The sequence below is a fragment of the Pristiophorus japonicus genome, chromosome 16 (genome assembly GCF_044704955.1).
Source record: "Pristiophorus japonicus isolate sPriJap1 chromosome 16, sPriJap1.hap1, whole genome shotgun sequence".
Classification (NCBI taxonomy): Eukaryota; Metazoa; Chordata; class Chondrichthyes; family Pristiophoridae; genus Pristiophorus; species Pristiophorus japonicus.
The window spans coordinates 88,165,009-88,179,840 of record NC_091992.1 but is presented as its reverse complement, the minus strand read 5'-3'; positions in this window follow the sequence as shown (position 1 = coordinate 88,179,840).

The window sequence follows — 14,832 nt, the reverse complement described above, 5'->3', positions numbered from 1 at the left end:
GTTCCTCGAATTGCAGACACTCAATGCAGATGTGGTTGTCTGGGATCATGTTGCTCTCCACAAACTCCCATATGCTGCAGAAGAGGCACACTTCCTGCACTGCCATCTCTATCCAACCTGGATTTATATATTTAATTAATTAAAGTTGTATGTAATGACTTCACTTGGTTTATTTTTAGTTTTTATTAAACTAATTACTGTAAACTACTTCAAATTATTAATTTAGTGAAGCATTAGTTATCGGTTCCTAGTTTTAAATACTTAGTGCCTCAAGCTTACACAAACCACTGCAAGTATTAAAGGCAAAAAGGAGCAGATCATTCAACTTCTGTACCGAATTCTCACTATTACTGAATTCTCATCGTTACCAATTTCTCAACTTCCCACTCTACTTACAATGCACTCTGTTCACACTATGATCTGTGGATACGGTCTGTGCCTCAGTGCAGAATGAGTGGTTGGCTCGTTGCAGTACTGGTTATGTAAGTGGAAGGAGGGGGGTGGGGGATGATACAGTTACTTTGGTCCAGTATGAGTGACTAAGTGTACCTTCGCGCTATTTGTGCATCCCAGGCATTTTCAGCAGCAATATGATCTACTTGTCTGCCGTTCTGTGCCCCATCTTCCTCCTTACCAGTGTAATCCTCATCAGATAAGAAATGTTGAGTGACTCATTTTTCCTGCTCCTCTGGTCCTCACAGAACACAGCACACCACGAGACCCTCGCTGGTGAGTACTGAAGGGTTTCTCTAGGCATGTTTAGGCACTTGAGGTTCCTCAGAGGTGTCATCAGCCAGGTTTGAAGGGTGTATCCTTTGTCGCCCAGCAGCCACCCTTTAAGGCCAGTTCCAAATCTGAACATGTCAGGGATGTAAGACTGCCGCAGTAAGGAAGGAGCTGGAGGCAGAGAAATTGAAGACGGTGGTGACTTTCACAGGCACTAGTAATGCATGGCCACCAGGTCCAGCAGGTCATCATCCAGGAGGCTACAGATGTGTATGTCTACCTAAAGTGTCACTCTCAGAAATACTGCTCCTCCAACAGGTCGAGGAGACAGAGCCTCTGTCTTTAGATCCTGTTAGGTGGGTAGTGTCTACTGCGAGCGCGACTGCTCTATTGCACCCTTCTATACTGGGCCATCTGCAGCATGGCCATGCTGCTGTTGCTCCTCATTCGCCTTCTCGTTTGAAGTCCAATCAAAAACAACCATGGTGCCAACCATCATGACCTTCTCTATCTGAACAACTCAAAACTCTTGCACACCAGGTACTTTCACCAAACCATTTCCCAGAGGCAACTGAGAAAGCAGTTGTGAACACTGAATGTTTATTGAGATTGAACCGCCTGACATTTAAAAACCCCGATAATCTCACCCCCATTTCACTGCCGTGTTTCCCGCACAGCAGCCGTTAATTTCAAATCGGGCTCCCAATCGCATTATAGGAGCGCGATTTTGTTACATATGTAAACCTGTAAATACCATGTTTAACTAACAGAAGGCTCATCCCCTGGAGTCTCAAGGGATCCCACAATGCCTTGGGAGCACCTGTACATAAGGAGGCCTCACAGGCGAGAGGCACTCTGGAGACTTATAATAAAGTACTATGGTCACACTTTACTTTGAACTTACAGTATCTGGTCAGATTCTTTATGCAAGATACAACAACTGGCGATGAGATACAGATAATGAATCCCACTTCAACAATGTAGCGAACCGTGGGCATCCTGGAGAAATTTTCGGAGGGAGATGATTGGGAAAACTTTGTGGACCGACTTGACCAACGAGCTGGAAGGAGAAGCGAACATTGCCAAATGAAGGGCGATCCTCCTCACCATTTGCGGGGCACCAATGTATGGCCTCATGAAAAATCTGCTTGCTCCAGTGAAACCCACAGAGAAGTCATACGATGATTTGTGCACACTGGTCCTGGAGCATCTAAACCCGAAAGCGTCTGATGGCGAGGTACCGGTTCGACATGTACAAGAGGTCTGAAGGCCAGGAAGTGGCCAGCTACGTCGCCGTGCAGGACATTGTGAATTTGAAGGACACTTGGAGAACATGCTCAGGGACTTCTTTGAACTTGGCATTGGCCATGAAGTAATACTTCGCAAACATTTGACTGTAGAGACCCCAACCTTGAGTAAAACCATAGCAATAGCCCAGGCGTTCATCGCCACCAGTGACAATACCAAACAAATCTCTCGACACACGAGTGTCATGGCTAGTACTGTGAACAAAGTAATGTTGTTTTCGAATCGTAACGTACAGGGCAGGACTCACATGCCTGCAGCTGCACATCGGCAGACGTCTCAGAGTCCACCATCAAGGATGGTGAATGCAAGGCCATTAACACCTTGTTGCGCTGTGGAGGTGATCATCGCTTCCATTCATGCTGCTTCAAAGGATACGTTTTCAAGGGCTGTGGAACAATGGGACACCTGCAAGCGAGCTGCAAACCCTGCTAATCCTGCAAACCACCATGTTGCAGAGGAGGACAGATCCACGATGGATCATGACGAACCAGAGTCTCAGACTGAGGAGGCAGAGGTAAATGGGGTACATACATTTACCACAAAGTGTTCCCCCGATAATGCTGAAGGTTGAATTAAATGGACTCCCGGTGTCAATGCAGCTGGACACAGGCGCAAGCCAGTCCATAATGAGCAAAAAGACTTTCAATAAATTGTGGTGCAGCAAAGCCTCAAGGCCAGTCCTGACTCCCATTCGGACTAAACTGAACGTACACAAAGGAACTGATTCCCGTAATCGGCAGTGCTACCGTAAAGGTCTCCTACAATGGAGTGGTGCACAAATGACCATTCTGGGTGGTACCAGGTGATGATCCCGTGCTGTTCGGCAGGAGCTGGCTGAGAAAGATACACTGGAACTGGGACGATGTCCGAGCGCTCTCGTCCGTCGACGACACTTCATGTGCCCAGGTCTTAAACAGGTTCCCCTCGCTGTTCGAACCAGGCATCGAGAAGTTCCAAGGAGCAAAAGTGCAGATCCATTTGATTCCGGGGGCGCGACCCATCCATCACAAGGCAAGAGCGGTACCATACATGATGAGAGAGAGGATGGAGATTGAGTTGGACCGGCTGCAATGAGAGGGCATCATTTCGCCAATCAAATTCAACGAGTGGGCCAGTCCGATTGTTCCAGTCCTCAAGGAAGACAGCACCGTCAGAATCTGTGGTGATTACAAAGTAACTATCAATCGTTTCTTCCTGCAAGATCAATACCTGCTACCAAAGACAGATGACCAATTTGCGACGCTGGCAGAAGGAAAAACGTTCATGAAGCTGGACTTGACCTCGGCCTACATGACGCAGGAGCTGAAGGAATCATCGAAGGGCCTCACCTGCATCAACACGCACAAAGGTCTCTTCATTTACAACAGATGCCTATTTGGGATTCGATCAGCCGCGGCTATATCCAGAGGAACATTGAAAGCTTACTGAAGTTGGTCCCGCGCACCGTGGTCTTCCAGGACGACATCTTGGTTACAGGTCGCGACACCGTCGAGCACCTGCAGAACCTGGAGGAGGTCCTTAGTCGGTTTAATCGTGTGGGGCTCAGGTTTCCTGACGCCTGAAGTGAAGAAGAATCGCGGTGGACGGCATCAGGCTCACCGATTCGAAGACGGAGGCAATTAAGAACGCACCGAGACCACAGAACATGACGGAGCTGCGGTCGTTTCTAGGATGACTCCTGAACTACTTTGGTAACTTCTTACCGGATCTTAGCACACTGTTAGAACCACTGCACTCTTTACTGCATAAAGGAGATGAATGGGTATGGGGTAAAAGCCAAGAAAATGCCTTTGAGAAAGCTAGAAAACTGTTATGCTCAACCAAATTGCTGGTGTTGTATGATCCATGTAAGCGTTTGGTACTAGCATGTGGTGCGTCATCATACGGGGTCAGGTGTGTATTGCAACAAGCTAATGAATCTTGGAAATTGCAACCGGTTGCTTACGCATCCAGAAGTCTGTCTAAGGCCGAGAGGGCCTACAGCATGATCGAAAAAGAAGAGTTAGCATGTTTTTATGGGGTAAAGAAAATGCATCAATATCTGTTTAGGCTCAAATTTGAATTGGAAACCGACCATAAGCCACTGATATCCCTCTTTTCTGAAAGTAAGGGGATAAATACGAATGCATCGGCCCACATCCAGAGATGGGCGCTCATGTTGTCCGCATACAACTATGCCAACTGCCACAGGCCAGGCACAGAAAACTGTGCCGATGCTCTCAGTAGGCTGCCATTGCCCACCACAGGGCTGGAGATGGCACAGCCTGCAGATTTAGTTATGGTAATGGAAGTATTCGAGAGTGAGAAATCACCTGTTACCGCCCGACAGATTAGAACCTGGACGAGCCAGGACCCCTTACTGTCCTTAGTAAAAAACTGTGTGCTCCACGGGAGTTGGTCTAGTGTCCCATTAGAGATACAGGAAGAAATAAAGCCGTACCAGCGGCACAAAGATGAAATGTCCATACAGGCAGACTGCCTCCTATGGGGTAATCGGGTAGTGGTGCCAAAAAAGGGCAGGGACACTTTCATTAGTGACTTCCACAGTACCCACCCAGGCATTGTAATGATGAAAGCGATAGCCAGATCCCACGTATGGTAGCATGGTATCGATGCAGACTTAAGAGTCCTGCGTGCACAAATGTAACACATGTTCTCAGTTAAGCAATGCACCTCGGGAGGCGCCATTAAGTTTATGGTCCTGGCCCTCCAAACCATGGTCCAGGGTCCATGTCGACTATGCAGGCCCATTCTTGGGAAAAATGTTCCTTGTGGTTGTACTCCAAATGGATTGAATGTGAGATAATGTCGGCAAGCACATCCGCTGCCACCATTGAAAGCCTGCGGGCTATGTTTACCATGCACAGCCTGCCTGATGTCCTCGTGAGTGACAATGGGCCGTGCTTCACCAGTGCCGAGTTCAAAGAGTTCATGACCCGCAATGGGATCAAACATGTAATTTCTGCCCCTGTTCTGCAGGGAACAGCGTCAGCCCTTATACATGGCCTTTTTCGACCTTACAAAGGCCTTTGACACTGTAAACCGTGAGGGTCTCTAGAGCGTCTTCCTCCGTTTTGGATGCTCCCAAAAGTTCATCAACATCCTTACCAATGTATCCATTACAGACCCAATCCACGTCTGGACCAGGGTCAAACAGTGCTGCGTCATCACCCCAAACTTCTTCTCAATCTTCCTCGCTGCCATGCTACACCTCACAGCTAACAAGCTCCCTGCTGGAGTGGAACTCAACTACAGAACCAGTGGGAACCTGTTCAACCTTCGCCGTCGCCAGACCAGGTCCAAGACCACCCCAACCTCTGTTGTCAAGTTACAGTACGCGGACAACGCCTGCGTCTGCTCACATGCAGAGGCTGAACTCCAGGACATAGTCGACGTATTTACTGAGGCGTACAAAAGCATGGACCTTATGCTAAACATCCGTAAGATAAAGGTCCTCCACCAGCCTGTCCTCGCCGCACAGCACTGCCCCCCAGTCATCAAGATCCACGGCGCAGCCCTGGACAATGTGGACCATTTCCAATAACTCGGGAGCCTCTCAACAAGAACAGACATTGACGGTGAGATTCAACACCACCTCCAGTGCACCAGTGCAGCCTTCGGGCGTCTGAGGAAAAGAGAGTTTGAAGACCAGGCCCTCAAATCTGCCACCCGACTCATGGTCTACAGGGCTGTAGTAATACTCTCCCTTCTGTAATGCTCAGAGACATGTACCATGTACTGTAGACACCTCAAGTCACTGGAGAAATACCACCAACGATGTCTCTGCAAGACTGCCTATGATGATGATGTTGCCACCAGCGGCCTCGACATCTCTGGTGGCCATGGGGTCCACTACCTGCATGCCAATGAGTCGCAGTACTCGCTCCTCCAGGTCGGAAAGCTGCCGCAGTTCAGCTTCTCCCCTTCCAGTCTGCTGCTGCTCCATCCTGCTTCATCTTGGCCTGCAAAAGAAAGGAAACTGTGAGTACGATTCCAGTTATGTATGTGGAAGATATGCTTGCCGTGGTTAAATAGCTGTGAATGTAGGCAAGGCGTGAAATGAGGCTGTGACTGTGAGTAGGCACAGATGGTTGGTGGTTGCCTGCTGGGTTAAGTGCTGGTTTGCAGAGTTGTGCACAGAGCTCAGAGGCTGGTATGTAAGAGTTGTGGAAACATGTACTCACTTTGACCACCCAAATGAGGTCTTTGAATTGTATGTAACACTGTATAGGGGTTCTATCCACAACCATCTCTGCCCACATGGCCCTAAAAACCTGTGTAGTTGACTTTCTCCCTGATGGAGGGAACAGTACCTCCCTCCTTCTCTGCATTGTCCCCACCAATGTCTCCAACGCCAGGTCACTGAACCGAGTGGCCCTTGCATGAACTCTTGGAGCAGCCATTGCATACCTTCCTTGCAGCTCAGTCAACTCAACAAATGATGAGAATGACCAGGTGCTGCCTGAAACGACATCCCCTTTAAGAACTGGAATGAACAGCAGCCTCATTATCAGTGAATGAAAGTCAGCTGAAATTGGGTACAGCCCCGGTAATAGTGCCCCTGCAGTGCCCCATTGAGGCCATTAGTGCCTCAGATACCACTTTGCTGCATTTTTCAGGGAAAAGTGCCCAATTTTCCACAATTTGGCAGCCCATCTCGCTGGGTGCTAAATGGTCAGTCAGAAACTGTAGTACCCCAAATGCGGCGCTAGCAAATTTTGCCCCTCTGGTCTGCTCAGATATTCATATCACTCTTCGAAATGGGGCTGATTGTATCAGTTTGCATTCAGCTGGTTGAGTTGGCTTTTCCCCCAAGCAGCTGTCAAGTATCACATTTTTGAACCCTCCCCTTTCTAGGTAGCACCCATCTGCTTTATTATAATACCCTGACCATGGATACTACAGCGGGTTCAGCTCTAAATCTGCTGTTGCATCGCAATTCCTACACTACACTGCAAGTAATCAAGTGTGGAGCTGGCAAAGGTACGTAAGAAGATCTCAATGGCAGATGGGCTGAGGTGGAGCTTGAAATTCATTATCTCACAGAGCTGGAAGTAGGCACTCTTTTTGATGGACTGGATATGGGCTTACATCTGCTGAGGCACTTGAACTGCTGTTTGTAGCTCCATCTTGTGTGCTCTTCGATGATTCTACTAATCGCATGCACCTTGTATCTGTGCTCAGCTTCTGTCAAATGCTGGCAAAGAGGGGTCGCTAGACATGTTTGAAGAGAACATTCTTGGTCCCTGAGGAACCATGCTTGCAGTCTGCCTTTGCCTTTACATAAGAGTGATGCAGAAAATCACCTTAGAATGATTGCATTGTGACTGCTGCCTAGAAGTGGCCATTATTTGCTGCAAACTACCCCCATTCTAACCTGGTGCCATCTATTAAATTAAGTTTTTTAGTTTTTCCTGGGATGTGGGCATCACTGGCAATGCCAGCATTGATCCTAATTGCCCTTGAGAGGTGGTGAACCGCTTTCTTGAACCACTGCAGTGCCTGTGGTGAAGGTACTCCCATAGTGCTGTCAGAGAGGAAGTTCCAAGATTTTGGCCCAGCGACGATGAAGGAACAGCAATATATTTCCAAGTCCAGATGGTGTGTAACTTGGAAGGGAACTTGCAGCTGATGTTGTTCCCATGCGCCTGCTGCCCTTGTCCTTCTAGGCGGTAGAGGTTGCGGGTTTGGGAGGTGCTGTCGAAGAAGCCTTGTAGATGGTACACACTGCAGCTATGGTGCGCCGGTGGTGGAGGGAGTGAATGTTTAAGGTGGTGGATGGGATGCCAATCAAGTGGGCTGCTTTGTCCTGGATGGTGACAAGCTTCTTGAGTGTTGTTGGAGTTGCACTCATCCAGGCAAGTGGAGAGTATCCCATCACACTTCAGACTTGTGTCTTGTAGATGATGAAAAGGCTTTGGGGAATCATCAGGTGAGACACTCACTGCAGAATACCCAGCCTCTGACCTGCTCTTGTAGCCACAGTATTGATGTGGCAGGTCCAGTTAAGTGTCTAGTCAATGGTGACCCCCAGGATGTTGATGGTGGGGGATTCAGCGATGGTAATGCTGTTGAATGTCAAGGGGTGGCAGTTAGACTCTCTTTTGTTGGAGATAGTCATTGCCTAGCACTTGTGTGGTGCGAATGTTACTTATCACTTATCAGCCCAAGCCTGAATGTTGTCCAGGTCTTGCTGCATGCAGGCATGGGCTACTTCATTATCTGAGGAGTTGCGAATGGAACTGAACAATGGACAATCATCAGCGAACATCCCCACGTCTCACCTTATGATGGAGGGAAGGTCATTGATGAAGCAGCAGAAGATGCTTGTGTGTAGGACACTGCCCTGAGGAACTCCTGCGGCGATGTCCTGGAGCTGGGATGATTGGCCTCCAACAACCACCTTCCTTTGTGCTAGGTATGACTCCAGCCAGTGGAGAGTTTTGCCCCTGATTCCCATTGACTTCAATTTTATTAGGGCTCCTTGATGCCACATTTGATCAAAGGCTGCCTTGATGCCAAGCGCAGTCACTCTTGTGTCACCTCTAGAATTTAGCTCTTGTCCATGTCTAGACCAAGGCTGTAATGAGGTCTGGAGCCGAGTGGTCCTGGCATAATCCAAACTGAGCATCGAAGAGCAGGTTATTGGTGAATAAGTCCAGCTTGAGAGCAGTGTCGACGGACACCTTCCATCACTTTGCTGATGATTGAGAGTAGACTGATGGGCTGGTAATTAGCCAGATTGGATTTGTCCTGCTTTTTGTGGACAGGACATACCTGGGCAGTTTTCCACATTGTCGGGTAGATGCCCGTATAGTAGCTGTTCTGGAACAGCTTGGCTAGAGGTGCGGCTAGTTCTGAAGCACAAGTCTTCAGTACAACAGCATGATGTTGTCGGGGCCACAGCCTTTGCTACTTCCAGTGCGTTAAGCCATTTCTTAATATCTTGTGGAGTGAATCGAATTAGCTGAAAACTGGCTTCTGTGAAGGTAGGGATCTCAGAAGGAGGCCGAAATGGATCATGTTTCAGCCTTGTCTTTTGCACTCGCTTGCTGTGCTCCTCCATCATTGAGGATGGGGATGTTTGTGGATCCTCCTCCTCCCCCCATTAGTTATTTAATTATCCACCACCATTCACGACTGGATGTGGCTGGACTACAGAACTTTGATTTAATCCGTTGGTTATGGAATTGCTTAGCTCTGTCTATAGCATCCTGCTTCCACTGTTTAGCATGCATGTAGTCCTGTGTTGCAGCATCCCCAGGTTGGCACTTCAACTTTAAGTATGCCTGGTGCTGCTCCTGGCATGCACTTCTCATTGAACCAGGGTTGTTCACCTGGCTTGATGGTAATGATAGAGTGAGGGATATGCTGGGCCATGAGATTACAGATTGTGGTGGAATACGATTCTGCTGCTGCTGACGGCCCACAGCGCCTTGTGGATGGCCAGTTTTGAGCTGCTAAATCTGTTCTGAATCTATCCCATTTAGCAAGGTGGTAGTGCCACACAACATGATGGAGGGTGTCCTCAGTGTGAAAACGGGACTTCAACTCCACAAATACTGTGCGGTGGTCACTGCTACCAATGCTGTCTTGGAAAGAAGCATCTGCAACAGATAGCTTTGTGAAGACGAAGTCAAGTAGGTTTTCCCCTCATATTGGTTCTCTTTACCACCTGCCACAGCCCAGTCTGGTAGCTATGTCCTTCAGGACTCAGCCAGCATGGTCAGTACTGGCGCTACAGAGCCACACTTGGTGATGGACATTGAAGTACCCGACCCAGAGTACATTCTGTGCCCTTGCTCCCCTCAGTGCTTCTTCCAAGTGGTGTTCAACATAGAGGAGTACTGATTCATCAGCTGAGGAAGGGCAGTAGGTGGTAATCAGTAGGAAGTTTCCTTGCCCGTGCATGACCTGAAGCCATGAGACTTCATCAGGTTTGGAGTCAACGTTGAGAACTCCCAGGGCCACTCCCTCCTGACTGTATTGCCTTCTCTGGTGGGTCTGTCCTGCCAGTGGGATAGGACTTAGCTAAGGATAGTGATGGAGGAGTCTGGGACATTGGCTGAAGGGTATGGTCAGGCTGTTGCCAGATGTTAATCAGCAGGACTTTGTAGGGTTCACTGGGCTTGGTGTGCCTTTGTCGTGTCCGAAACTGGTGCTGAGGTCGATGCCTGGTGGTCCGTCTGGCTTTATTCTTTTTATTGTTTTCTGTAGCGATTTGGTACAACTGAATGGCTTTCTAGACCATTTCATTGGGCAGTTAAGAGTCAACCGCATTGCTGTGTGTCTGGAATCACATAAAGGCCAGACCATGTAAGAATAGCAAATTGCCTTACTTAAAGGACATTGTTAAGCCAGATGGGTTTGTATGACAATCTGGTAGTTTCATGGTCACCATTATTGATACTAGCCTTTTATTCCAGCTTTATTTAATTAACAGAATTTAAATTCCGCAGCTGCAGTGATGGGATTTGAACTTATGTCTCCAGATTATTAATCCGGGCATGTTTTTTCATTAAAGAAAACATCATTATGTATCATTTGAGATTCAGTTTTGCAGAGTGAAACAAGGATTGCATAATAGTATGCATATTGTTAGATACGGTAGAATGAAATGTCAAGTACTTTCGTGGCTGAAGTTTGAAAAGTAAAGTGAGTACATTGATTAGTCAGCTCATTTAGTCTGTGCAAGGGATAGTTAGTCTCACTTTCGTATGGTAGTAGCAAAGCAAATCAAATGTCAATATCTAAGTCAGATATCCAGGCCAAAGCTTCCGGTGTAACAGCATGGATATCTTGTAGGCTGCTTGCAAATTTCTTCTGAGGGCAGTGCTCAATGATATGCTCCAGGGTCTGGTTAGCAGCTCCACAGTTGCATGATGGGGATGTTTAATCTTTCATCTATGGAGAAGTTGGCAGCATCTGCCTGGTTCTAAAGCAGTTGATGGTTGTCCACTATTTGCGAGAAAGGTTTGATCCTTCATGTTGTAATGTGGGGTCCTCTATAAGGAATCCATTCTGAATGTCATAGTTCTTCCAAGCATTTCACCATCAGTCATCAAGGTTGAGGAGAGATTGCTGAAAGGCTTGAGTGATGGTCCAAAATGACCTTCTAGATTTGAGATGGGTTGGTGGTAGGTTGTTCAAGTCATCCTGGATTGGAATGTCTTTGCTGGAGACTGCATATTTGTGGCGTAGGTGTGGTGTTTGCCAGCATGGGCAGCCAAGGTGTTGGTGTTGATAAAAATATTCCGGTGATAATTCTCATAGTAGAATTCAGCTGGACATCAATGGATTGACATGCGGACTCAATAGCCATGCCGAAGAGCAGTACTCCGCTGTAGAGTACACCAGAGCAAGTGCTGCCATACAGAGGGTTTGAGCATCTGCTCCCCATTTGGATCTGGTGAGGTTCTGGATCAATTGATCCTATTCTTTAGTTTCTTCCTAAGGTTTTGGAGATGTTGTCTATATGAGAGAGTGCGATCAAGCGTGACTCCTAAATAGGAGGGTTTTTTGGCATGGTTTATCTCTGTACCACAAAAGGAGACTTTCAAAGCTTGGGTTACTTGGTGGGTGTTGAGGTGGAATGTCAAAATTACGGTCTTTTGCGGGATTGGTCGAAGTCGCCATTGGCAGAAGTAGGCCTCCATCCTCTGTAAATTACTGGTCAGGGTCTCCTCGGTGATGGACAGGTTGATGTTTTGCGTGGCCAAGGCAATGTCATCAGCATATACAAACTTTCGGGACTCTGTTTTGGGTAGGTCACTGGTGTAAACGTTGAATAATGTGGGTGCCAGAATAGAACCGTGTGGGAATGCGTTGTTCAATGTCCTATATCTGCTCTTCTGGGAGCCAGAGTATACATGGAAGCCTGCTTCAATGTGCATTGTTACAGCTACCACTTGTTCGCAGCTGTTACGGCCGCTCTGGAAGCCCGCTTGCTCCGTCGGCTCGATAATGGGGCTAGTCTGTGGTGTAGCAGCAACTCCAGCCCTTTATAAGAAGTGAAAAGTAAGGAGATCGGGCGGGAGCTGAAGGTTTACAAGCCTTCTTCCCCTGCTTCAGGAGGGCAATTATTTACCTTCAAATAGGTGGAATTTTACCAGTTGCCAGTACCTCAGAGAAGAAAGAGGCCAATCATCTCTTCGCTTTGGGTCCCAGTACTTTTAAGAATTCATAAACTGGAAGCATGATGGAACTTCAAAAAAGCAGACTGGGAAACCTTCCAAAGATCAGTTGACACCAACATCAGGTGGATTCCATCAACCACCAATGCCTTCAACAGATTTATAGGAATTATTAAAGCTGCCACAAAACGCAGTATACCTGTGGGATTTAGAAAGACATATATTCTTTGTTGGATAGAAGAAAGCGAGGCTCTCTACTAGGATTATTCACTGAACAAGAACCCAGCCACAGCCACCTCAATGCTGTGATCCTTGAACTCGGCGAGTCATGAAAGGTAGAGGAGCCTTGTGGAGAGGACTAATTTCACTCACTCCAGCAGGAAAGCACGGGCCCTGCTCCATCAACTTGGCAGGGCAAACCCCGCCTATAAACATAGGATGACCATCACAGTGGATGCCATTGCATCTGATCCATTCACCTTGGACGAACTAAAATCAGCCCCGTCGACAACCAAATCTGGAAAAGCTGCTGATCCAGATGGTGTTTACCCAGGGATAGTTGATGATCAATATTTTTCCAGCTGTTACTAGCTATATCTGCATTTTCTGCCAATTCTGATACTTCAAAAATATGCTTATTACCTCCCTTTCGTGTTCCATTTCATGCAAATTAACTAAATTTAAGTCAACACTTTTCAATGCAACTATTCAGCTAAACCTGGCTGACATCTGTAATCTCCTCAGACAACCATTTCCACTAAAACAACGCGATTGGCAAATGTAGCTGTGCAAAGCAATTGACAGCCATACCCATAATTATCAGTATAACAGTTGACAGTCATTACTTTTACTCACCTTGGACCCAGCAGAGAGCTCTCCCCAGCTCAAAAAGGGTCTCCCCAGCTCAAAAAGGGAAGTTTAATAATCCCTGAGGCCACTTATGATTATCATCTGGAAAGAGGGCTTTTTGGGAAGAATTTCTCCTATTCATTTGGCATATATTGCACTCTACAATTCGATGTGTTGAAGTTTATGTACAGCACTTATGTGTCTTTTAAGTGGGTTAATAGGTGATTCAATGCCATTATTGAATGCTATTTTCTGATTGAGTGCTCAGTTTCACATTAACTCTAGCAATTTCCTGGCAGTAAGAATGCGATAAGTGTATTGAAATGAGAGTGAGAACCAAACTAATGTAATGTACCGTTAGTGCACCAACAGTACATTAATTCCCTAAGTTAAATATCAATAAGTAAACACCTACCAATGCTTTTATATATTCATATTGACTAATGAAAGTGGTTCTAATTCTTAATTAAAGAATTGTTATACAAGGGAAGCTTCTAGCCTAAAATTAGACTGCTCACTACAACCTCAGTCATAAAGTTGATCAACTTTTCTTTACGTGTAATTATCCTCTTGACTACGGACTGGTCCACAGTAAAAGTAGATGTAAGAATTAAAGATATTTTATTGAAACAATTAAGTTAAAAGATGATTGATGGCTAGATTACAAAATGACTTGAACAGGGATTTAATTAAAATTATATTAAATGGATCTAGTTTTATGGAAGTGCTAACAAATTTTGCTTCAGAATAACCAACACTTCAACATCTATAACTATTCCTTGAGAGATAGAACTCCAAAATGTGGAAGGTGTAAATTTTAGTGCTGTTAACAGTAGCAGCTCGTGTTTACATTTCAGACTGAAATATAACACTCCTTTGAGCTAAAGGTATCCAGTAACTATGTAACATAATATTTAAATTTGAATAACACATGCAAAGTATTTATGTTTCTTCCGCAAGATGTTGAAAGATGGATATTCAATTTAAGCATATGCTTGCCCATCGGGAATTTCTGTTCCCAACTATCCCATCATGCCATAATTAATCCAACCAGATTTAGTGCATCTCTTAGCAGCAGAATCAAGATAAGTTTTGCAGTTCCTGTAAACAGGTTGCTCAGAACACCTACCACCCACATATGCCATAAATTGAACAGTCTGGGACAATTATGGACGGAGAAAGAAAGCAAAATATATAATTTTGTAGTTTCCTGCATAGGTTAGTTTTTATAAAAATATCTGTTTGGGTAAATTGGAGATTTACTTTGTTCTTAGCACTGATAATTTGTTAATTAGAATTATTTTTTTCTGCCATTCAGTATTTTGATGCTAAATGCAGAAATCTAGCTTCAAGAGTTATTGTTGATTTCATATACCATTTTAAAGAATGATTTTAAAAACATTTTGTAACTGGGTATATATTAGGATAGACAAAATGGATGGAGTCTGTTAGCTTGTGTAAAATTAGCTTTTTCTTCTACAATTTTAGCTCTGATTTTTCTCATACTGTCCTCTCTTGAAGATAATGACCAGAATTTGCGGTGGACAATGACGGCGAACTACCAGTGTCGCCATCCTCTGAAACTGACTGCAACTTCAGGATTTAGCGCATGTATATCTAAACGCTAAAATCTTGAAGTTGCAATCAATCATTCATTGTGTTGGCTCTGGCTGCACTGTGGACCCCAGACAACCGCCCCCTGCCCCCTCCGACACACACTCCCACCCCCGTTCCCCCATAGCCAGCAATCAGAGAAAACAGTGAAACTGACGAAAACTTGGGCCAGAATTTTCCTTACCTAGGCAGGTCGGGTGTG